Source organism: Melozone crissalis, unplaced genomic scaffold (assembly GCF_028551555.1).
Source record: "Melozone crissalis strain CALT ecotype California unplaced genomic scaffold, PUWL_Pcris_2 ptg000114l_1, whole genome shotgun sequence".
NCBI lineage: Eukaryota > Metazoa > Chordata > Aves > Passeriformes > Passerellidae > Melozone > Melozone crissalis.
This window is the reverse complement of record NW_026535891.1, coordinates 1,615,528-1,641,095: the sequence shown is the minus strand read 5'-3', so window position 1 is coordinate 1,641,095 and position 25,568 is coordinate 1,615,528. Positions and strand designations below refer to the sequence as shown.

The 25,568-nt window shown below is 58.3% G+C and overlaps 1 pseudogene; it reads left to right on the top strand.

Moving 5' to 3' along the window:
- The first annotated feature begins 6,117 nt into the window (after positions 1–6,117).
- LOC128948102 (Fc receptor-like protein 2) lies at positions 6,118–25,152 on the top strand (annotated as a pseudogene).
- The last annotated feature ends 416 nt before the right edge of the window (positions 25,153–25,568 follow it).

Below are 25,568 nucleotides of genomic sequence, written 5' to 3'. Positions count from 1 at the left end.
GTTAGTGCTGGGACAGTGATGTGTATTGTGGAGTGGCTGATGTTGTTGTGGCCATCCAAGGGTGGGGCCCAGTCATGGCCCAGCCCCACTGCACAGGGATGGCCATTGCCCAGCCCTGCTCTGGCCAGCCCCAGGTGGCAGCCAGCACCTGAGGGTCCCCCCTGCCCCCTTGGCTTTGATTCTGGCAGGTCTAGAGCTGGATGGGAAACTGAGGAGAGCCATTCCCAGCAGCATTCCAGAAGCAACTCGCTCTAATAAATCCCTTTTTTGGGCATGTGTAAGGGGCTCTACCCAGAGCAGGCGGTTCTGGTATTTCCCACTACAGGATGGAAGAGCCTCTTGTTCCTTCATTTCATGGGAAGGTTATCGTGGGAAAAACTTTGGATTCAATGGGTGGAAGCTGGAGTTTGGATTTCTCATGGAATTCCTCTCTCACCCCTTTTCCAGGGAGCTGAGAAGAAGCTCCTCAGCCCAGTGCAACATTCCTTGTATATAATGAAGGCAGTGTGGAAAACATCTCATCCACCAGCTGGGCCAGGATCTGGAATTCTTCTATTGGGAAGAACAGAGCTGCTGGCAAAGGCTGGGAGATCCTGGAATCTGGGGATATTTCATTGGGAAAAGCAGAGCTTCTAGCAAAGGCTGGGACATCCTGGAACGTGGGAATCTTCCATTTGGAAGAGCAGAGCTGCTGGCAAAGCGTGAGGATGAAGCAGAATTCCCATCATGCCAATACGAATGAGCAAGGGCCCCATGACACGACAAACATTCTGGGGTTCCTGTTCTGACCGGGATTGAGTCATTTTCCACCAGGATTTGGGAAAATTCCCTGACTTGGGGACTGTCAGGGGAATTCACTGTGAGGAACTGGGCAAGGAGCATCCCGGAGATGGAGACACCTGGGAATGGATGGGATGCATCAAGGATCTGAGAAATTCCAGAGGGAAGGGAAGGAGAGGGGAGGGAAAAGGGGGGGAAAAGATGAAAAGGGGAAAGAAAAAATGGGAAGATGAATCAGCTGGTGATCAAAGGGATTTTAGCTTCCACTTCCAATCCATTTCCTAAATTTTCCAAGTTTAAAGACCCCTCAGAGCCTCTGGACAAGGAAATTCCCACTGCCTGTTCCTGGGGTGAATTCCCAGCAGCGCCTTTGGTGAGCAGAACACCAGGAATGCACTGAGCCAGCAGCTCCCACTGCAGTGCAGAGACCATTCCAGACCTTTCCAAGGCAGAGCTGGCTTCTCCCATCCCACAAAATGGAAATTGAGCCCACGGAGAGAGGGACAGTCCAACCTCCTGAGGGAAAAGCCTTTGGCCTCACGCATGAATGTTGGGAAGACGCCAATTCCGGAGGTTATTCCATCAAAACCTGACATCTTCCCAGTGCTGCGCCTGTTCCAGAGGTTTCCCTGCAGCAGGAATGAGTCTGGTGGGATCCAGGATGCCCCAGCCCTGCCCACCCCACCTAAATCCAGCCATTTTCCCACTCAGTGTTAGGGATAAATCCCTTTTTCCTCCATTCTGTCCTTCCTCAAACAGCTCCAGAGCTTCTCTTCCTGGTGGATTGGTGATGATCCACATTCCGGGCATTACTCAAGAGCTCAATTAGCTCCCATTGTCTGTCCCTGCAGATTCCAGACCATTCCAGAGCCTGGGAAGGCACAGAGAGGAGCTGGATGCTGGATGTGGGAGGGAAGGATGGAAAAAGGACCTGGAGCATCTGTTGGTGTTGGATAAGGATGGGGAAGAGTGGGCTTTTCATGGAAAACACACTTGGATGGGTGATCTCCAGGGTTTTCCAGGATAGGGATGAACTATGGAGTGCCAGAGCCACAGGTGAGTGTCCACATCCCAAATATCCCCCATAAATCCCAAAAGGAATCCATCAGGAGCAGAACAACCTCCTCGCTCAGGCTCTTCCTCCCCAAAAATTCCTCTCCTTGGGGCCGGTCTGCTGGGAATTCCAGGAGGTGGGAAGGAAATCCTGCACAGAATCAACAACCTGAACATGCCAAATCCACCCAGGCAGCTCCTCCTGGAGCTCCAGGGCCTGGATTTTGGGGAGTTTCCTCTGGAGGAACCAGGATGGCCGGGAGAGTGGATTTCCCACCCCAATCCTGCTGCTCCTGTGAAAGGAAGGGAAATCAGAGCTATTTTGGGACTCCTGGGTTATTGTTTCCTCCTCCAGGAATTCCAGGAGTTGGAATTTTCACAGAGCTGAGGAAAATGAGGGGGCTTTCATGCTGCCAGAACAGGGATGGGACCCGGGAATTTTGGGGTGGTTTCTGCAGAAAAAGATGGGAATGCTGGGCTATGGGAACTGGGTGATCTTGGAATATTGAAAAATAAGGATATTGGAATATGGGGACATTGAGTTATAGGAATATTGGTATATTGGAATACAGGGAAATAGGAATACAGCAGTGTTGGAATACTGGGATATTGAAATAGTGAAATATTGGAATATCAAAAACTGTAATATTGAAATATAGGAATATTGAAATATTGGAACACAGGATTTCTAAAAAAACTGAAATACAGGAATATTAAAATATTGGAATATTGAAATATTGGAACACAGGAATACTGAAATATTGAAATATTGGAATCTTGAATTATTGGTACACAGGAATACTGAAATATAGCAATATTGAAATACTGGGATGCAAGGCTATTGGGAAATTGGAATAATGGAATATTGAAATATTGGAAAACAGGGCTGTTGGGAAATTGAAATACTGGAATGCAAGAACACTGGATTATGGAAATATTGGGATATGGGAGTACTGGAATATTGAGATGTTGGGATACATAAATATTGGAATATTGAATATTGGGATACATAAATATTGGAATAGGGCAAGAGCCAACCTGGCAGCCCTACAGGACAGAGGGACAAATTAAAGCCACCTCTCCCAGGAAATAATTGGATTGACCAAGAGGAAATTCCCAATCCTTCCACCTCCCATAGGGATACTAGGACTGGGAGACCACAAGCAAACCCCCTTCATTAAGCATCATTAACCCCAGGGCTTAATTATTTCACACACCATCCCCCAGTCCTCACCTGGGACCAACCACTGAACCCCAAAATTCCAGCACCGAGCTCCAAACCTCTCTCTCCTGCCAAACCCAGCTTTTTAAATGTTCCCCAAAACGCTCAAAAATGAGGGGAAATTTCATCCCTGTGCCCACAAAACCCTTCCCCCCTCAGCCTGGGAACGCTGCTCCCCCAGTTGGCACATCCAGGTACATCCAGAATTCTCCCCACTCCCAGCACTTCTCCTGCATGGAAAAATCAAAGAATTTGGGTCAGCTGGGACAGAACCAAATCCCAGCTGGGATTTCTGCAGGATTCACCAGTCACAGACAGGTCCTGACAGCTCCTCACACCCCTTGGACTTCCAGAGCTGGCAGCAAAACATTCCTGCAGCTCAGAAATCCCTGGAATTAATCAGTAATTGGACTTCAATGACCCGGAGTGAAGTGCGACAGTGGGAGGATCTGGAGGGGTCCCTGAAAACCAAACCCCACGCTGGGGTTTGAGGGATTTCAACCACAAAGTTCAAGGACTTTTTAGGGGGAAAGGAAGATGAGTTTCCACACAGCAGGAATATTCCCATGGGAAGGTGTTTTCTGGGGCAAAGTTACAATTTTGGGTGTTAAAAAGCAGCAGCTGGAAAACACAAGAGCCAGGAATGGGAAGGAAGCATCTACAGGTTGGAATCCAAGGGGTTTATCCCTAAAAATGCTCCTTTGCCCTCCCCAGGATGGTTCTCACACTGAAATCTGAGGGATTTATCCCTAAAAACGCCCTCTGCCCTTCCTAGGAGTCTCTACATTGAAATCCAAGGGGTTTATCCCTAAAAATTCCCTCCCAACCTCCTCAGGAGGGTCCCCACAATGAAATCCAAGGGTTCTCCTATAAGCCCCCCACCCAAAACCCCCAGCGAGGGTTGTGGGGCTCAGTCTGGGCTCAGCGCCCCCATAAGAACACCCCAAATTCCCCTCAAAGGCTGAGGGCTCATGACACCCTCAGCAAGGCACCCTCAGCCCCCTCAAGACCCCCCTTTTGGACCCCCTAAACCTCACCAAGGGATCTTCTGCCCCCTTGGTGCCTCCTCAGGACTCCCAGATCTCCTTCAAGGGCCGGGGGTCTCAACCCCTTCTCATGACATCCTCACCAGGGAACCCTCAGCCCCCTCACGACCCCCCAGATTCCTACCAAGGGTTGAGGGCTCCCCCTCCTCCCCAGTCACACCCTCACCAGGAGACCCTCAGAGCTCCCAACACCCCCAAACCTCACCAAAGGGCACTCAGTCCCCTCAGGATTCCCCCAAACCCCCAGCAAGGGCTGGGGTCCCAGTCCCTCCTCATCACATGATCCTCAGGCCTCTCACAACCCCCCAAAACCTCCCAATGGCCAGGGGTCCCAATCCCCCTTATGACCCCCTCACCCAAGGCCCCGCAGAGCCCCTCAGCACCCCAACACCGCACCAAGGGCTCGATGTCCCCTCAGCCCGGACCCCTCAGAGCCCCTTCATGACCCACTTAGGACCCCCATTCCCGCTCCCCCGGGACTGCCCCTGTGTGTGGGGCGTGTTCCCGAGCCCGGCTGCCGGGGGGCTGTGGCTGGGCGGCACCCCGTACTCACACCTCCAGGATGCTGGGTTCCTCTTGCACACCCCAGCACGATCGGCGGCCCCTCCGCCCAGCACAGCGCTGACGCGCTGCAGCGGCACGTACAGCTCACCGTTGATGCTGCGTGAAATAAACAGGGAGGGCAGGAGTATTTTTCTGCTTTTAATGCCTTTATTAAAAGTGATCAGCTCAAGGTTGGGAGGCTCGACAGGTCTGCGGCTTCTCCGTCATTGCTCCCAGGGGGACTCAGAGGAGGAAAAATGTGCAACTTTGTCTCCTAGGGGGCAGAGCTGGGGGTTCTGTCTGCTTGAGAGCAGTGGGGCTATATCCCGTGTTTTTCTCAACTTTCAGGTTTTGCTGTCTCGGGGTCCTGGCTCCACCTGAGGTCTGTTCAGGGCGAGGGGCAAGCAACAAAAGTTCTCAGCATCTCTGCTGGCTCAATACTTTGTTCCTCACGTCCAGACATCACTCTGATCTCTTAATTCTGTGTTGGCTCATTGTTTTGGGGGTCTTTTTGGTAAGTTTGATGCAGTGGCTTCCCATGGCATGCTAGTTCTGAAGTTATTTTGCATGCCCTCTGATGCCCCCTACCGTGTCCCCTCCTCTCACTGTCTGGGGAGAAGGGCTATCGACTTAGCCACAGGCAGGGCCTCACCGATACAAAAGGAGGAGTTAACGAAAATGACCGATGATTACAATAACAAACAGGTAGAACTCCACCTTGGCAGCAACTGGTCCAACCTGTTCACTTTGCAACCTTTTTACAAAAAAAATGGGTAGCCTTTTTTTACTCATAACACTGCGCAACTGCCTGCCTTCGCTCACTTGCCCGCGGACATTAAAGCCGTAACCCAGCTTGGACTTGACCATGCAGATGATGCGGGGCCCGCCCGGGTGTCCTTCCCCGGCCCTGTTCCGCACCCTCGGCTGTGCTTCAACCCTCCTCGTCCGCCCTCTTGGCATCCGCGCACACCACATGTCATGAGAGCGGGCCTGCGACCACTGTAGGGACCCGCTCCTCCCGTCCGCACCGCGGGGAGCAATGGGAAATGAAGTCCGCAGAGTTGCTGAGTGCCATTAGTGCCCCGTGGGCCACGGGGGGTGATGGGAAATGTAGTCAAAGAGACGGAGAGACGGGAAGAGTGCAGGGCATGCACTGTGGGCATGGGAATGGGGGTTGTTGCCATGGGAACGGGGCTGTTGTCATGGGAAGGGGGTGTTGCCATGGGAACGGGGAGAGATGGGCATGGGAAGGGGGTCTACAGGTGCCATGGGCCTGGGGGGCTGTTACCATGGGAATGGGGGGGTGTAGACATGGGAATGGGAGGGGCTTTTGCCATGGTAATGAGGGGGCTGTGGGCGTGGGAACCAGGAGGGGTGTGTTGCCATGGGATTGGGGGGGCTGAGGGCATGGGAACAGGGAGCCATTGACATGAGAACGGGTGATGGTTGCCATTGAGATAGGATGCTGTTGCTATGAGAACGGGTGTGCGTTGCCATGGAAACAGAGGGTGCGGTTTCCCTGGGAACTGGCAGGGGGAGCTGTGTGTGGCAGTGCTGTGCGGTGACTCCCAAAAATCCTGCAAATCCAAGAAGGATCTGCTCAACAACCTGACTAGGACCCTGCGTTTTGGGTCCAATAAGAGGGACAAAGGTCCTATGCCCTCTGGCATCAGGGGCAGGAAGGGGGAGCTCTTGGGTGTACTGGAGCACTGGGAGCGCTGGAATGGGGAGCTCTGGGCAGCCCTACATGGTTCGCCCCCCATTAGTGGGCAACCCCAAAGCACAGGAGCACAGGATCCGAGGGGGGACACAGGGGATGCCCTGGGGCAGGGACCCCAGAGCCCCCAGTGCCCCCAGTGCCATAGCACGCTCTCGTCATCACAGGGGTCCCCCTGTCCCTTGTGGAGTCCTGACAGCTCCTCGTTGGTCCCTTCTGGATCCTGAGGTGGGACAGGGCCGGGGGACACCCATGGGGACCGTGAGGCTGACACCAATTCTGGAAACCTGGGTGGGAGTGACACCTGTGGGTGATGTTTCCCAGAGTAACCTACTCTACGCACCCCCTGCCCACTCAGTGCCCACAACGTAGGTGTTGAGAACAGCCCCCTCCTCCACAGGGGGCCCTGTGGGGATAGTGGGGGATCTGGGTGGTTTCTGGGGAGGGGGAAGGGGGAGTCGCAGCCTGAGCCCCCCACTCACCTGTCCTGGAGCTTCCTGGTTACTGCAAGGAAAAGGGGAGGGGGTGACTGTGGGGACCCTGGGACCCCAGAACCTTCCTGAGACCTCAGCAGCTCCAACCACCCACGGGACCCCCAAATCCCCACTGCAGCCCCAATTCCTAGAGGACTCTGGACTCCCCCAAGACTATCTGAGCACCCCTGAAGCCCCCCAAAACTTTTACACCACTGAAGGCTCCCCAACCCCCTGTGGTACCCCACACCCCCTGAGTCCCCAGAACTGCAAGCCTGGCAGGGAGGGGCACCCCCCAAACACCCCAGGACCCAAAAAGATCCCCCAACATCCTTGCACATCCTAGTGCCACCACAATTTTCCTCAAGACCTAGCTGGGATGGCCCTGAAGTCCAACCAAGACCCTCCAAATTCCCCCCAGATCCCCCAGGACGCCCAGCCGAGGCCGCTACGGGCTCAGTGTCCCCCAGCTCAGGGAACCTGGGTGCTGCCGATCTCTGACTCCACTCTGGGGGCTTCTCCTCACTCCAGGACTCCCTATCCCCCCCCATTGTCACCCACCCCGGCGGTGCCACCAGTGACAGCCCCCGATGACAGCCAGGAGCCGGAACAGGAGAGTCCTGCTGACATTCACAGCCACTGTTGGGGGCAGAGTGGGACACATCGGGGTCACCCTGAACCATGGGGGTCATGAACATCCTGGTGACCCTGTGTGACACCACCTGTGACCCAGGGTGAGCCGGGTGTCGTCTGCAGGGCCAGCTCTGGGCTGAGTGCCCGGAACACGTGTTGCCCGTCCTGTCCCAGCTGGTTGGTGGCCACACACTGGTAGGTGCCCGAATGTCCCACATCAATGTTCCTGAGCCCCAGGAGGGGACCCCGGGCCATCTCCTGCCCATTGTGCAGCCAGGTGAAGGTGACAGGGGCTGACCCCACCTGCACTGAGCAGCGCAGGCTCAAGTTGTCACCTGCGCACACCTGGTGTGACAGGGGAATGAGGGTGATGGTGGCATTGGCCACGGGCACTGTGGGGACACAGACTGGGTTGGCACCTGGTGAGCTGAGAAGGGGGTGCCGTGGGTTGGGTCACCCCCAGCTTAAGCGTCTCACTCACCCAGGACAGTGACATTCAGGGGGTCACTCTTGGCCACGCTCTGCCTGTCACTGACCCAGCACCAGTACTGACCGCTGTCATTGTCCCCAGTGTGGTGCAGCTCCAGGTGGGGGCCAGTACCCAGCAGTTCCCTGTCACAGACATTTTTTCATAAAACCCTCACTTTTAGGATTATCCCTTCTGGGAAGCTGAGGCCCCAGAAGGAGAATGTAAACAATTGTTATCGGCTGCTTGAAATGTAGCAGGTTCCCCCTGTGATTGGCTCATGTTCCATGTTTACAATTGGGGGCCAATCACAGGAGCAAGCTCGGGGACAGATGCCCTGGACACAGAACTTTGTTATTCATTCTTTCCTACTCTATTCTTGGCTTAGCAAGCCTCTGCTTCTCTCTATTCTTATTATTATAGTTATAATGTATTATATATCAATAAATCCAGCCTTCTGATCATGAACCAAGATTCTCGTCCATCTCTGTCACCCTGAGGAGACCCTCATCAGGTCCCTGTAATAGTTTCCCTGAGCCCTCCCGGTGCCAGGAGAAGTACAGGGGACCTGTCCCCACGGCCACCGCACAGCTCAGCACCAGGCAGTCCCCGAGTGCCACCAGTCCTCCGGGGGGCTGCGCTGACAGGGACACCCCCGAGGGCGGGACCCCTGCGGGAGTGGGGAACAGCAGAGGACTATGAGCGACCCAGGGCAGTCAGGGAGGGGCAGGAGGATCCCAGTGAGGGAGAGGGGGCACAGAGATGGGGGGGGATTGGAAACAGGGGGATTGGGGGTTCAGGGAGGGGACACCTGGAGAGGGAGGGAGGTGACACCAGGGAGGGTATGGGGACCCAGGGAGAGGATGGTGGGAGTTGAGGAATGTGCAGCGACTTCAGAGAGGGGTGGGGGGAAGCAAGAAGGAGTGAAGGGACCCGGAGAGGAATAGGGAGACATGGGCGAGGAATGGGGCACCTGGGGAGGGACCTGGGGCAGGAATGGCAGGCCATGGAAAAGGTGTCAGGGAAGGATGGGGGTACCCATGTAGGGCTGGGGGATCAGGGGAAAGACCCGAGAAAAGATGAGGTGAGCCAGGGATGGATCTGGGAAAGGTTGGGGCCTCAGGGCAGGTGTCACGGGGAGCTGGGAGTCCCTATGCAGTGCTGGGGCCCAAGGAGGCTGTGGGGGCTCCCCGTGCCCATCCCCACACTCACTGTGCACTGTGATGCGGAGCCGGGTGCTGCTCTTCTGCACGGCCCGCCCCCCCCTCGGACTGCACCTGGCAGCTGTAATTCCCTGAGTGAGAGACCCCCACGGCGGGCACCAGCAGCTACAGGGACCCTATGGGCCCCCCACCATTTGCCCGTCCTGTTAGAACCCGTGCAGGACAGGGGCTCGGGGCCGCAGGGGGCTGGGGGTGCTGAGGCAGCTTAGATTCAGGGAGGACCCCATGGTGGGCTCGGGGGGACCCTCCAGAACTGGCACAGAGAAGAGCTCTGGGAAGGAGAGGGGACATGAGGACTGTGAGTCTGAATCTGCTGGGAAGTGTCTTTAGGGGTGTCAGGAGATTGGAGTTCCAGCCATGCAGGTGCTCACCTTGCAGTGTCACTGTCACTTGTGCTTAATGTGCCCACATTGACATTTCGGTGTCCACCCAGCCCCTGCAGGTGTAGTGGCCACTGTGGTGCAGCTGCAGAGGGGACAGGGACAGCTCGGCCCTATAGCGGGACCTCCCCACCTCCTTGTCCCCATGGCAGAATTGCATTCCAGTGACCGGCATGTCCCGCCACCACCGGCAGCGCACTGTCACCATGTCCCCCTCCAGCAGCTCGCACACCAACACCTGCAGCACCAACCGGGCTGCGGGACACGGGGGTCTTGTCACACCAGGGCCCCATTTTCATAAGGGTCCCCCCATTGGGTCACACCCAGGGCACCAGAGGTCCCCAATTCCAACATGGGGTTCTCCACACGGGGATGCTCTGGGATGTCCACAGAGCAGGGGACGGACTTTGGCCACATAGGAGATGGTCCATGGAGTATAGACCACCCAGAGACCTCAGGGTCCCCGTGAATGCCGGGCTGGGGATACCCAAAACCCCTCACCATCTGAGACTGTCATGGGAGGGCTGAGCCCAGTGCCTGGTCTGTCACACATGTAGGTGCCTTCCATGGTGACAGAGAAGTGGTCACGTCCCTCCTGCCACCAGTGTTGCCCATCCTTGTACCAGGTACTGTCACCAGCTGTCCCTGAGCCCTGGCAGGTCAGTCTCACCTGGTCCCACAGCACTGCCGGCCTCCAGGGGGGCTCCACCAGGAGCTGGGTGGTCTGGACACCTGTGGGTGACAGCAGCCTGACAGGGCCAGTGTGGGGCTGGGGACAGCAGGCTGGGGCCATGGCATCCTCCGAGGACTCACCAGCAAAGCCGAGGGTCTGGGCTGGAAGGGAGAAGGGGCAGGGCTCAGTGGGGGTGGCACTGCAGGGACAGAGGCACAGGGGGAACAGGGCATGATGCCTTCCCCAAACTGTCCCCATGGGGACAGCAGTTCCTGTGGGAAAGTGTGTGATGGTGGTCCCCAAAACATATTTGGTGAAGCAGGGAGACATGTCTGTGTCACAGCCACCCGTGCACCACATCCATGTGGCACAGACACCTTGGGACTATGTACACTGAAGCCACCCTGGGCTGAGGCAGAACATGGGGACACTGTGGACACCCCGAGCATGAAGACACCACGAACACAGCCCATGCTGGCCCAGGTCACCGCCACCAGCTCATGATCCCATCCCCATGATCCCATCCCCATGGCCACATCCTCACTGTTCTTGTCCCCTTCTGTCCCCACATCCCAGTTCCCTTGTCCCTATGCCCAGAGCTCCCTGAGCCCAAAGGTGCCAGTCCCCACATTCCTGTCCCCACATCCCCATCCCCAAATTCCTACATCAGTCCGTTCCACCAAGGTCTGCTGTGGCTTACAAGGAGTGGCACTGCCGGCATTGGGGACCTCAGGGGACCCCACAGTCCCCCTGTGCCCTGTCCCCTCCCCATCCCCAGTGTGTCAGGCCCGAGCCCGGGGCACTCACCCCACAGGAGCAGCGCCACCTTCCCAGCCATCCCGGTGTCCCCAGCCATGTGCACTGGCTGTCACTTGCTGCGGGGGGTGGCTGTCCCCTGGGTGGTGGCTCTATGGCCAAAGGGGAAGGAAGCGAGACCAGGTCTCATTCTCATGTGTAGGTGGCCCTTGGTGGGGGCAGGGTGGGGACAGGATGGGGGCAGGGTGGGGAACTTGTGGGACATGGTGGGGACATGGTGTTGCCAGAATTTGGGGTCTGAGGCCATGCAGGGAGACAGGGATGGGTGTTCAGGGGAATGGGATGCCCAGGTATTTGGGGTCCCAGGGAAATGGGGGTACCAGGGTTTGGGTGGACTCAGACTTGGGGATGAGGGTCCCAAAACAACGTGGCCTCCTGGGATTTGTAATCATGAGATAGGGGCCATGGCATGAAGGTGCCAGGGAAAAAGGGGTCCCTGTGAGATTGGGGGCCCTGGGTGAATGAAGGCCCCCAAGGGAAGGGGTGTCCCATGGTCTGGAACTACTGGGAAGGTGTTCCTTGGGGTTGGAGATACTGGGGAATTGCAGTCCAGGGATAGGGGTCTCAGGGAAGGTGGGACAGAAGGAAATGGGGTCCCAAGGTTTAAGTTCCCAGGGTAATGGGGGTGTCACGGATGGGCAGTGGCTGAGGGGACAGAGGGGTCACAGCTCCTTCCCTGAGTGCCTCAGATTTTGGGGTGACATGGGGCGCCACAAAATCACTTCCGGGGTGCTCATTTCCTGGCCAGGCATTGCATGGGGATCCTGAGTATCTCTGCCTCTGTGTCCTCCCCTGCCCTTGACATTTTCCTCTCTTTATTTCTCTTTTTTCCTTATTCTCCTTACTTTTTGCCATATCACCTCACCCCCAGTTCCTGGCTCAGCAATCCTGGGGTGCATCTGAGCAGGGAAGGGGTTGGGGGGACCCAGGGGAGGGGGAAAATGGGGAATGGGGGGTGCAGGAAAGGGTGGGGAGGCTGTGGGGGATGAAGATTTCGGGCTGTGCTCTCTTAACACTTTCACTTTGTTTGTCCTGGACAAGAAGGAAGAGGCCGTTTGTGCTGAGAGTCAGATGGGAAAATGGGGGTGGTTCTCTCCTGGGGGGCACATCCAGGGGTGGGTCCTGGGAGGATCCTGTCCCAGGGGGTGACACATCCTGGCATGGGGGGTGTCCTGTCCCAGGTGTGGCAGTTCCAGAAATGTCCCTGCACATTCCTGGCCGGGTGCCTGTCCCAGGAGTGGCTCATCCTGGGGATCCCTGTCAATGCAAGGCTGGGGCCCAGCCATGGCCCAGCCCCACTGCACAGGGATGGCCATTGCCCAGCTCTGCTCTGGCCAGCCCCAGGTGGCAGCCAGCACGTGAGGGTCCCCCCTGCCCCCTTGGCTTTGATTCTGGCAGCTTTAGAGCTGCTGCAGAGGTGAGAATTCTGTGGGTGGAAAAGGCCTGCCTGTGGTTTGCTCAGCCCTACAAGAAGCACAAAACCCAAAGGGAGCCCAAGCAGTAGCTCTGCAAGGGCCTTTGATGGTTTTCAGAGCAGGGCTGGCTGGAAACCTCCCTGCAGGAGCAGCTGTGGGGAAACCAGCCTGGAAATGTAGCAATTGATCATTTTGTCCCTTTGCGCAAGGGACTGAGAGAACCCAAGAACTACTGCAAAGACAACAACAATTGGGCTCCCTTTGGGTTTTGTGCTTCTTGCAGGGCTCACCAAACCACAGCAAGACCTTTTTCCCCCACAGAATTCTCACCTCTGCAGCAGCTCTAAAGCTGCCAGAATCAAAGCCAAGGGGGCAGGGAGGGACCCTCAGGTGCTGGCTGCCACCTGGGGCTGGCCAGAGCAGGACTGAGCCATGGCTGGGCTCCACCCTTGCATTGACAGGGGTCCCCAGGTTGTGCCACCCCTGGGACAGGCACCAGGCCAGGAATGTGCAGGGAAGTTTCCACAACTGCCACACCCAGGACAGGACCCACATACCAGGATGTGTCACACCCTGGTGAAGGATCCCCCCAGAACAGGACCCCCCTGGATGCGCCACACCAGGACACAAGCCCCCCATTTTCCCATCTGACTCTCAGCACAAACAGCCTCTTCCTTCTTGTCTAGGAAAAAGAAAGTGTTGAGGGGGCACAGCCCAACACCTCCATCCCCCACAGCCTCCCTACCCTTCCCTGCACCCCCCACTCTCCTGGCTCCCCCAACCCATTCCCTGCTCAGGTGCTCCCCAGGATTGCTGAGCCAGGAACTGGGGGTGAGGGGACATGGTACAAAAGTGAGGACAATAAGGAAATAAGAGAAATAAAGAGAGGAAAATGTCAAGGGCAGGGAAGGACACAGAAGCAGAGGTACCCAGGACCCACATGTGATGTCTGCGCTGGAAAGGAACACCCCAGGGGTCAGTGCTGGGCCCTGTGTCATCCCAAAATCTGAGGCACCCAGGGAAGGAGCTGAGATCCCTGTGCCCATGCAGAAATTGCTCATCCCTGACAATCCCCCATTCCCCTGGAAACCAACCATGGGAGCCCCATTCCTTAAGTCCCACCTTGCCTGGGACCCCTATCCCAGTACGGACATTCCCCAGGATCTCCATGGCCCAGGACAACATTCCAAAGGAACCATCTCCACTTCTTTCCATTCCCTGAAATCCTCTTTCCCCCAGGACCTTGGGGAAGGTCCTATACCAGGCCCCCATTCCCACGGGACTCTCATTCCTCCAGTGTCCCCATCCCATGGCCCCAAATCCCTGGAGCCCACGTTCCCCCAGGACTCCCCTTCCTGAGTCCTCCCAGTTCTGGGAACCCCCATTCCCTTACCCACCCCCCATCCCCATTGATTCCCCCTCCTCAGGACCCCCATTCCCCTGGACACTCATCCCCATGTCCCCAAATCCACCAAGCCCCCCACACCTGGGAACACATATTGCACCTTGTCCCACCCAGCCTTGTCCCCAGCCTGTCCCCAGCTTGTGGCCACCCTGCCCCCACCAAGGGCCACCTACATGTGGGGACGGACGTGACCTCGCTTCCTTCCCCTTCATCCAAAGAGCCGCCAGCCAGGGGAGCGGTGGCCACAGCAGTGAGTGACAGCCAGTGCACATGGCTGGGGACACTGGGATGGCCGGGAAGGTGGCGCTGCTCCTGTGGGGTGAGTGCCCCGGGCATGGGCCTGACACCCCTGGGATGGGGAGGGGAGGGGGCACAGAGGGCCTGCAGGGTTCCCTGAGGTCCCCAATGCCAGCAGGGTATGGAGGCAGTGTGACCAGAGTTGTGGGGTGGCTTTGGGGACAGGAACACAGGAAAGGAACAGGGGAACTCGGATGTCAGGACAGGGGGATGGAATGTGGGGATAAGGATGTGGCAGTAGGAACCTTGGGGCTGGGGCAGCTGTGGGACCTGGGACAGAGGGACGCAGGGACAGGGACAACATGGCCGGCAACATGTGTTTGGGCCATGGGGACAGGTGCCATCAGAAATGGACAATGGGCACAGGGCCATAGGGATGTGGGTATGGGGCTGGCAGGAGTGACCTGTGCCAGCAAGGGGCCCCATGCCTGAGCATGAGTGGCTGCTGTGTGCCTGTCCTTGAGACATCTGTGCCACACCAGTACCCCCACAAAGACTGTTTGGCAACAGCCCCTAAACCCCATGCCTCTGTGCCTCTGTCCCTGCAGTGCCACCCCCACCCAGCCCTTTCCCTCCTCCCTTCCAGCCCAGACCCTCGGCTTCACTGGTGAGTCCTCGGGGAATGCCATGGCCCCACCCTGCTGTCCCCAGCCCCACACTGGCCCTGGCAGACTGGTGTCCCCTGTCACCTGCAGGTGCCCAGACCACCCAGCTCTACATGGAGCCACCCTGGAGGCCGGTGGTGCTGTGGGACTGGGTGACACTGACCTGCCAGGGCTTGGGGACTGCTGGTGCCACCATCTGGTACAAGGATGGGCAGCACTGGCGGCAGGAGAGACGCGACCACTTCATTTTCACTGAGACTGGTACCTACACATGTGACAGACCCGGCACTGGGCTCAGTTCCACTGTGAGAGTCTCAGACGGTAAGGGGGATTTGGGTGTCCCAAGCCTGGCACACACAGGGACCCTGAGGGCTCTGCGTGGTCTGTGCTCTATGGGTCACCTCCTGTGTGACCTGAGCCTGTCCCCTGCTCTGGGGACATCCCAGAGCATCACAGTGTAGAGGGACCCCCGTGTTGGAATTGGGCACCCCTGGTGCCCTGGGTGTGACCAAATGGGGGATCATTGGGTGTCATTGGGTGTGACAGGACCCCTCTGTCCCCCAGACCGGCTGGTGCTGCACAGGCCAGCATGGGCACTGCTGGAGGGGAACAGGGTGACACTGTGCTGCCGGGGCCGGTGGAACTGCACGGTCACCTCGGTGTCATTCTACCCCAAGGGGAAGAAACTGGGGGGACTCCGTGATAGTACCAAGCTATCCTTGGCCCCTCTGCAGCTGAGCCAAAGCGGCAAGTACAGCTGCAGGAGTTGGGTGGGATCCTGGGGGCAGCAGGAGTCACTGTGGGTGACAGTGACAGTACAAGGTGAGCATCCCAGAGCATGTCAGTGTGGGGGAAGCTGTGCTGGAATTGGGGACCCCTTGTACACTGGGTGTGACCCAATGGGGGGATCCCCATGAAAACGGGACCCTAGAGTGACAGGATCCCTGTGTCCTGCAGTCCGGTTAGAGTTGCGGGTGCTGGCACAGGAGCTGCTGGATGGGGACACGGTGACAGTGCGATGCTGACGCTGGTGGGACATGCCGGTCACCAAGGTGCAATTCTACCATGGGGACAAGGAGGTGGAGGGGTCCCGTAGCGGGACCGAGCTGTTGTTGTCCCCTCTGCAGCTGCACCACAGTGGAAACTACAGCTGCAGGGGCTTGGTGGATTCTGAAGTGTCACCGTGAGCATAGTCATTGCCAGGGACAGTGACAGTGCACGGTGAGCATGCCCATGGCTGGAACTCCAAAATCCTGACCTCCCCAAAGCCGCTTCCCAGCACACTCAGAGTCACAGTCCTCACCTCCCCTCTCCTTCCCTGAGCTCTTCTCGGTGCCAGTGCTGGTGGTTCCCCGCAAGCCCATTCAGGGGTCCCCCCTGACTCTCAGCTGCCTCAGCACCCCCAGACCCCTGCGGCCCTAGCCCCCCTCCTGCACGTGTTCTACCAAGACGGGCAGGTGGTGAGAGGCCCGCAGGGGTCCCCGCAGCTGCTGGTGCCCACCGTGGGGGTCTCCCACTCAGGGAATTACAGTGCCAGGTGCACTCCAAAGAGGGGGGCTGTGCAGAAGTGCAGCGTCCAGCTCCGTGTCATGGTGAGCAGTAAGTGCGAATGGGCACGGGGACCCCACAGAGACGCCCCAAGTCCCCTGGTTGGGGACCTCCAGGTCCCCCTGACACCTTTCTTGTGTCCTCCCACCTCTCTTCTGTGTCCCGCACCCCTCCATGATTTTACCCCATGTCTGACATCCCCCATCACACCCATCCCCCCATCCCTATCCCCTCACACTGGCTGCCAGCTCCTCCCTGTGGCCTCAGCCTTGTCTCTGGCCCCACAGTTCCCATGGCCAATGCCACCATCACTCCCGGTCCCCTGTCATACCAGGTGCGTGCAGATGACAACGTGACCCTGCGCTGCTTGGTGCAGGTGGGCTCAGCCCCTGTCACCTTCACCTGGCTGCACAATGGGCAGCAGGTGGCGCAGGGTCCCCTCCTGGAGCTCAGGGACATCGACGTGGGGCACTCAGGCACCTACCAGTGCATGGCCACCAACCAGCTGGGACAGGACGGGCACCGCGTGTTCCAGGCACTCAGCCCTGTGCTGGCAATGGAGGTGACACCTGGCTCACCCTGGGTAATAGGTGTGGTCACAAAGGGTCACCAGGGAGTGCAGGACTCCTGGGGTGATGGGTGATCTTGATGTGTCCTTTCCTGTTTTTTCCAGTGGTGACATGGGTCAGTGGGGCCCTTTGTTCCTGCTCCTGCTCATGGGTGTCATTGTTGCCTGGAACCGGTGGCACCGTCAGGGTGGGTGACAATATGGGGACAGGGGTCCCAGGGAGCTGTAGAGGCCCCAAGTGTTGGGGAGTGATAGGGCAGCACCCACAGCCTCAGAATTGTGACTTGACTGGTGGGCCTGAAGAATTTGGGGTGGTGCTGGAGGGTTCTGCAGGTATGTTGGGGCTTCTTTCAAAGATCCTGGGTGTGTTTGGGGGTCTCTGTAACTTCTGGGCTTTTGGTTCTTGAGGCTGAGTTCATCAGAGGCACTGAGTTCTGGGGGGGGCGGCTCCAAAGATGCTTGGTGGTCCTGAGAGGAATTGAGGGTCCAATGGGAGTTCAGGAATGCTTAGACGGGGCAGGGCCCTGGGACGCCACATTCACCTCTCCCCTCTTTCTTTTGCAGCCGCCAGGAAGCAGCAGGAAAGGTGAGTGGGGGACTCAAACCACACTCTCTCCTTTTACCCCATCCCCCAAGACCTCCCATTCCCTTTCCCGCACCCCCTTTATTCCCTCAGGGCTCCCCCGGATCCCCCAGCCCCCCTAGAGGTGGGGAGGTGCTGTACAGCCACGTCGTGGTCACCAAGAGGGCAGGGGATGAGTATAGGGGGGACATACACAGAGGGACACGTCACCCACGAGGGTCACCCCACCCAGATCCCACAGCCTCTGTCTCTCGCAGAGTCCCACCGTGCCACCAGCCTCCAGGATCCCCAGGTGACCTACGCAGAGCTGCAGGGACCCCAGGGGCAACCACGGGAACTCGGTGACATCTACGGGAATGTGCTGTGACACTGTGGGGAACTGGGGGCACTGGGGGTCCCAACCCATGGGCACCCACTCGTGTGTTTGCTACCACTAAAAACTGCCCCTCCTCTCCCCAGAGAGGCACAAAGATCCCAAATGGCTGAGAGAAGAAACAATTTATTTTAACAGCAATGAGAGAGAATAAAACCAACAGCAACAGCAACAAGGTTCAGACTCCAAATTGTCACACAAGGAACGATTTCCAGGGAAAGCCACAAAAAGGAACAAACCCCAAACACTCCCCCAGGCACGTTTCCTCCACCAGAGGAACCTGGCAGGGTCCTGGACCTTCCTTGTTCTGATGGCCCAAGCAGCCTTCAGCAGGCTCTGGATTCTCTTCTCCCCTGTCCCAAACATCTCCTCTGCCGTGTTCCCCACACGAGGATGTCACAAAGGCCCTGTGGGGGTTCTGGAGCATCCCCTTTTCCAGGACAGTAGGGTTCAGGCCATGGCACAGGGTGGGGTGTCAGAGACAGGAAATTTTGATTCCTGGAGACATTTTGGAACAGCTGTGTGTGGCAGGGGTAGGTCAGGCCTTGCTTTTGGCGAGACAGGGCCCCGTCTCGCCATCAGTCTGTCAGCCATGGCACACTGCAGACAGTGTGATGCTCTGCCAAACCCAGGTCTGGTGTGGCCGAGTGGCCAGAAGTGCAATCCGGGGTGAGGGCCCTTGGTGGCCCGACTGGCTTAAAAGGCAGAGCATGAGGTGCCAAATCCCTGACCCTGTCTCCTCATGGGGTGTCTGTCGCATCCACGCCGGATCCAGGAGTTGGCTACTGATTTAAACGAGGAATATCTGCCAAGGTATGTGGGAATAGTCCTGGAATGAAAAGAAGACCCATCTCTAAACTTTTTCTAATTTCAAAGATTATGGAGATACCAGACCAAAGTGTTGGAGAATGAATAACAGCTTTTAACTGGGAAATTTACAAATAAGTATAGAACAACAACACAAACCCAGAACGTGTTTGTTGTTGTGGCAGTTATAACCATGGCCAGCAGGGGGCACTGCAGGGAGCACTCCCGGCCAGCAGGGGGCGCTGCAGGGAGCACTCCTGGCCAGCAGGGGGCGCCCCGGCCCAGCTCCATCCCCTCAGGGGCCATGGTGGCCTCGGACGGGAGGCAGGAGGGGAAATCGCTCCTTTTGCAAACTCACGGCCACCAATCAGTCTCGGCACCACCACCGGCAGCAGGCAGAAGCCGCCAAGGCAGCAGGTTGGATCCCAGTGCCCACTGGCAGCATAGCAGTGTCCCGGGGCCAGGAACACGCCCTGCACAACACCTGTGACTGCTCTCCATGAATCAGAATGGAAGGAAGGCAGCACCTGACCCCAGGCAGGTCTCGGGTCCACAGCAGCACCTGTGGTGGCTTTACACCACAATTCCTGCAAATCCTCAGCCTTTCCCTCAGATGAGGAGGGCAGGGATGGAGCAGCTTTGGGGACACCTGGAATCCACACAGAGTCACTCCCCACAGTCCCACCACGGCCACGGGTAGAGCCACTGAGCAATACTTTCACAGTTTTCTCTCTATTTTTGTGGACAAAGTTGGAATCCAAGCATTCTTTCCATGAGGTTCCTCAAGGCTGCAGATTTTGTTCAAGAAGGAGGTTCCCAGGAAGGTTGTTGCCATATTGTTGCGCGATTGGCAGTAATTTTGAGGTTCTCTCATTCCCTTACCGAGAGCAAGAAATGATCAATTGCTGCATTTGCAGGCTGGTTCTCCCACAGCTGCCCCTGCAGGAAGGGTTTCCAGCAAGCCCTGCTCTGAAAACCATCAAAGGCCCTTGCAGAGCCACTGCTTGAGCTCTCTTTGGGTTTTGTGTGCTTCTTGCAGAGCTGAGCAAACCACAGGCAGCCCTTTTCCGCCCACACAGAATTCTCACCTCTGCAGCAGCTCTAAAGCTGCCAGAATCAAAGCCAAGGGGGAAATGGGGACCCTCAGGTCCTGGCTGCCACCTGGGGCTGGCCAGAGCAGGGCTGGGCAATGGCCATCCCTGTGCAGTGGGGCTGAGCCATGGCTGGGCCCCACCCTTGGATGGCCACTGGCTTCAAGGAGCAGGAGTTTGGGAGCTCCTTCCTGCTCAGGGTTCCATTCCCCAGCTGCTCTTGATGGCTCAGAGCCAGCACAGGACGAGCAAGAATGACGAAGTCTGGACTTCTCTGAAGCTGCCAAGCTCCAGGACAGGACCCTCTTCCCCAGCATGTGTCCCCCCTGGGTCAGGATCCCCCCTGGGACAGGAGCCTCCTGGATGTGCCCCCTAAGGACAGAACCCTTCCACCCCATGTGAGAAAGGTGTCAAATGGCCTTTTCCTTCTTCTGCGGGAGACAGAAACTGAAAGTGTTGGGGGGTAAAAGCTGCACTCCCCCATCCCCCACAGCCTCCCCAGCCCTTCCTGCAGACCCCTCACCCCTGCTTTCCCCACCCTGGGCTTCCCCCACCCTGGGCTTTCCCCAACACATTCCCTGCTCAGGAACTACACAGGATCCTCAAGGCACAAACTGGCGGGTTGTGAAATTGAGGGGTATAATGATGGAAATGGAATAAAGAGAGGGAAAAATCACTGGAGGCTGGGGGACACAGACCCAGAGCAGCTCAGAATCTATCGGGGGTGAAACCCTGGACACCGGCACCATGTGGGGGTGGTGCTCGCTCTGGATCACCCCAAAATCTGAAGCACCCAGGGAAGGAGCTGCAACCCATGGGCTCACCCAGCCACTGCCCATCCCTGGCACCCCCATTTCCCCGGGAACAGAAACATGGGACCTCCATTCCTTATGTCCCACTCTCTCTGCAGCCCCCATCCCAACACTGACATTCCCTAGGATCTCCATGGCCCAGCACCCCATTCCCAAGAAACCCCTTCCCATTCACTCCATCCCCTGAAATCTTCCTAGGACCCACCATTCTCCCATCCAATGAACTCAAATCCTTGGAGCCCACATTCCCCTGGGACTCCCATCCCGCAGTCCCCCCAGGTATGGAGACGCCCATTCCCATGGCACCCCCATTGCCGGATATTCCCCCTCCTCAGGACCCCATTTACCGGTGACCCCATTCCTGCCTCCCCAAAACCACCAAGTTCCCAACTCCTGGGAACCCCATGACCCATTTTGTGCCACCCACCCGTGTCCACAGCCTGTCCCCACCCTGCCCCCACCAAGGGCCACCTACGCATGAGGTCGAGACGTGACCTCGTTTCCTTCCCCTTCATCCGAAGAGCCGCCAGCCAGGGGAGCGGTGGCCACAGCAGCAAGTGACAGCCAGTGCATATGTTTGGGGACACCAGGATGGCCGGGAAGGTGGCGCTGCTCCTGTGGGGTGAGTGTCCCAGGAACGGGCCTGACACCCTGGGGATGGGGAGGGAAGGGGGCACAGGGGGACTGTGGGGTCCCCTGAGGTCCCCAATGACAGCAGAGCCAGTCCATGTTACCCACAGTGGACCTGGGTGTGACTGGGGATGTAGAATGGCTTTGGGGACAGGAAGAAGGGGCAGGAATTTGGGGATGGGGATGTGGGGACAGGAATGTGGGGACTGGCACCTTTGGGCTCAGGCAGCTCCAGGGATAGGGACAAGGGAACTGGGATGCAGGGACAGAAGGGGACAAGAACGCTGAGGATGTGGCCATGGGGGTGGGATCATGGGGATGGGATCATGAGCTGGTGGGAGTGACCTGGGCCAGCATGGGCTGTGTCCCTGGTGTCTTCATGCCCACGGTGTCCACAGTGTCCCCATGTTCTGCCTAAGCCCGGGGTGGCCTCAGGGTCCCTGTTCCCAAGGTGTCTGTGCCACAGGGATTTGTTGCACGGGTGGCTGTGACACAGACATGTCCCCCTGCCTGTCCAGACTTCTGGGGACCACCCACACACTTTCCCACAAGAGCATCTGTCCCCACGGGGACAGTTCGGGGACAGCCACCACACCCTGTACCCCATGTGCCTCTGTCCCCATGGTGACACCCCCACTGAGCCCTGTCCCTTCTCCCTTCCAGCCCAGACCCTCGGCCTTGCTGGTGAGTCCTCAGGGGATGCCATGTCCCCACCTCGCTGTCCCCAGCCCCACACTGGCCCTGGCAGGCTGGTGTTCCCTGTCACCCACAGGTGCCCAGACCACCCAGCTCCTGGTGGAGCCCTCCTGGAGGCCGGCGGTGCTCTGGGACCGGGTGACACTGATCTGCCAGGGCTCGGGGACTGCCGGTGCCACCACCTGGTACAAGGACAGGCAGAGTTGGTGGCAGGAGGGACAGGACCTCCTCAGTGTCACCGAGAGTGGCACCTACACATGTGACAGACCTGGCACTGGTCGCAGCCCCCCCTTGACAGTCTTAGATGGTGAGGGGAGACCTTTAATAATCATGGGGGCCCCAGAGCGGTAAGGGTGGGCTCCACTCCGTAGGTGGCCTCACACCCCTCATGTGACAAGAGCCTGTGCCCTGCACACAGGGACATCCCAGTGCATCCCAGAGCACCCCAGAGCACCCACATGTCCCTGGTGCTATGGGCACCCACCTCAGAACACTCTCATCAGTGAGATGTGACCTTCCTGTCCCACAGACCCACTGGTGCTGCAGGTGTCAGCGCAGGCACTGCTGGAGGGGGACACCTTGACACTGCGCTGCCGGTGCCGGCAGGACAACCATCTCACCAGGGTGCGATTTTACCGGGAGGAGAAGGATCTCGGGGGGTCCCTCAGGGGGACCAAGCTGTCCCTTTCACCTCTGCAGCTGCACCACAGCGGCCGCTACAGATGTGAGGGCTTGGTGGGGTCCTGGCACTCACGGTCAGCAACAGTGACAGTGACAGTGCATGGTGAGCACCACACAGCTGGAACTCCAATATCTTGACAACCCCAAAGCCACTTCCCAGTGCACTCAGACGCACAGTCCTCACCTCTCCTCTCCTTCCCAGAGCTCTTCTCGGTGCCAGTACTGAAGGGTCCCCGCGAGCTCACTGAGGGGTCCCCCCTGAATCTCAGCTGCCTCAGCACCCCCAACACCCTGCGGCCCCGAGCCCCCCTCCTGCACGTGTTCTACCGGGATGGGCAGGTGGTGGGGGGCCCGCAGGGGTCCCCGCAGCTGCTGGTGCCGGCTGTGAGGGTCTCCCACTCGGGGAATTATGGCTGTGAGGTGCACTCCCAGGGGGGGTCCGTGCAGAAGAGCAGCAACCGGCTCCGCATCACGGTGCGCAGTGAGTGTGGGGATGGGCACGGGGAGCCCCCACAGATGCCTCCGGTCCCCCACACTGCCTGGCACCCCCCAGACCTCCCTGACACCTGCTCTGGGGCACTCAACCTTTTCCAGATGCCCCCCTGCCCCCCCATCCTTTCTCGGGTCTCTCCCCAGGACCCCCAGCCCCTACATGGGTACCCTCAACGTTCCCTGGTGCATTTTCTGTGTCCTGCCATCGCTGCTCCAGGTAGCTCCTAAGGTCCCCCCATTCCTGGCTCATGTTTCCCTCCATCCTTCATTGGGTCCCCTCCCCATCCCTGGGTCCCTCCACCCCTCTCTGAGGTCTCTGCACATTGCCCAAGTCTCACCATCCCCTCCCAGGGTCCCCATACCCTTCCTGGTGTTGCTCACCTCCATCTCCAGGTGTTCCCTCCCTGACCCCCTTATCATCTCTCGGGGTTCCTTTCTAAGCCCCCCCGCCCCAATCTCTGCACCCCCTCTCCCTCACTGGAATTCCCCTGCCCCTCCTTGACACCCCCCCGGGTCCTTCACTGTCCCCTGCTGTCCCACTCTCTCGCAGGGGTCCCGCCCTCGGGGGTGTCCCTGTCAGCGCAGCCCCCTGGGGGACAGGTGGCACTCGGGGACAGCCTGGTGCTGAGCTGTGCGGTGGCCGAAGGGACAGGTCCCCTGTCCTTCTCCTGGCACCGGGAGGGCTCAGGGGCACTGCTGGGAACCGGCCCCCGCCTGGAGGTGCAACACATTGGGGACAATGACAGCGGCCAGTACCGCTGCTGGGTCAGCGACGGGAACAGCATGGCCGAGAGTGACTCCTTGAATGTCACTGTCCTGGGTGAGCGGGACCCTCGGATTGGGGGTGACCCCACCCACGGCACCCCCCTACCATCTCACCAGGTGCCAGCCCTGTCTCTGTCTCCACAGTGCCCGTAGCCAATGCCACCATCACTCCCGGTCCCCTGTCATACCAGGTGCGTGCAGGTGACAACATGACCCTGCGCTGCTTGGTGCAGGTGGGCTCAGCCCCTGTCACCTTCACCTGGCTGCACAATGGGCAGGAGGTGGCCTGGGGTCCCCTCCTGGAGCTCAGGGACATCGATGTGAGACATTCAGGCACCTACCAGTGCGTGGCCACCAACCAGCTGGGACAGGATGGGCGCCGCGTGTTCCGGGCTCTCAGCCCTGAGCTGGCCCTGGAGGTGACACCTGGCTCATCCTGGGTCACAGGTGGGGTGACACAGGTGGGGTCACCAGGCAGTGCAGGACACCTGGGGTGTTACTGATCCTGATGTGTCCCCCTCTGTTTCTTGCAGTGGCCTCAGGGGTCGGTGGGGCCCTTTTCTTCCTGCTCCTGCTCGTGGGTGTCATTGTGACCTGCCACTGGTGGCACCGTGTGGGTGGGTGACAATGGGGGGGATGGGGGTTCCAGGGAGCTGTAGAGGCCCACAGAATTGGAGAAACCATAGGGAAATACCCACCACAATTGTGACTTTGTCTAGGGGTCCTGTAGGGTTTTGGGAGGTGGTGGATGGTCCTGCAGGGATGTTGGTGATTCTTTCCAAGGCCCTGGGGGTTTTTGGGGGAGTCTCTGTCCCTCCTGGGATTCGGGTTCTTGAGTGTGAGTTGTCTGGAGACACTGGGAAGGCTCATGGATTCTGGGGGTCTTCAGGGAGGTCTTGAAGGGGTTTAGGAATCCTGAGAGGGGTCAGGGCCCTGGGACGCCACAGTCACCCCTCCCCTGCTTCCATTGCAGTTGCCAGGAAGAACCAGGAAAGGTAGGTGGGGGCTCAAACCACACTGTCCCCTTTTACCCTAACTCCCAAGACCTCCCATTCCCTCCCCCACAACCCCTTTATTCCCTCAGGGCTCCCCCGGATTCCCCGGCCCCCCCAGAGGAGGGGGAGGGGCTGTACACCCACATTGTGGTCACCAAGAAGGCAGGGGGTGAGTACGGGGGGGACACACGCAGAGGGACACGTCACCCACGAGGGTCACCCCACCCAGATCCCACAGCCTCTGTCTCTCGCAGCGTCCCCCCGTGCCATCAGCCTCCAGGATCCCCAGGTGACCTACGCGGAGCTGCGGGGACCCCAGGGGCGACGGCGGGAACCCGGTGACATCTACGGGAATGTGCTGTGACACTGGGAGAAAGTGGGGGGCACTGGGGGTCCCCACCCATGGGCACCCACTCGTGTCTGTGCTGCCACTAAAACTGCCCCTCTGCCTCCCTGTGGGGGCACAAAGATCCCAAAGGCCTGAGAGAAGAACAATTTCCTGAAACAGCAACCAGAGAGAATAAAACCAACAGCAACAGCAACAAGATTCAGACTCCAAATTGTCACACAAGGAATGGTTTCGAGGGAAAGCCACCAAAAAGGAACAAACCCCAGATATTTTCCCAGCATGTTTCCTCCACCAGAGGAACCTGGCAGGGCCCTGGACCTTCCTTGCTCTGACGGCCAAAGTGGCCTTTAGGAGGCTCTGGATTCTCTTCTCCCCTGTCCCAAATCCCTCCTCTGCCCTGTTCCCCACACCAGGATGACGCAAAGTCCCTG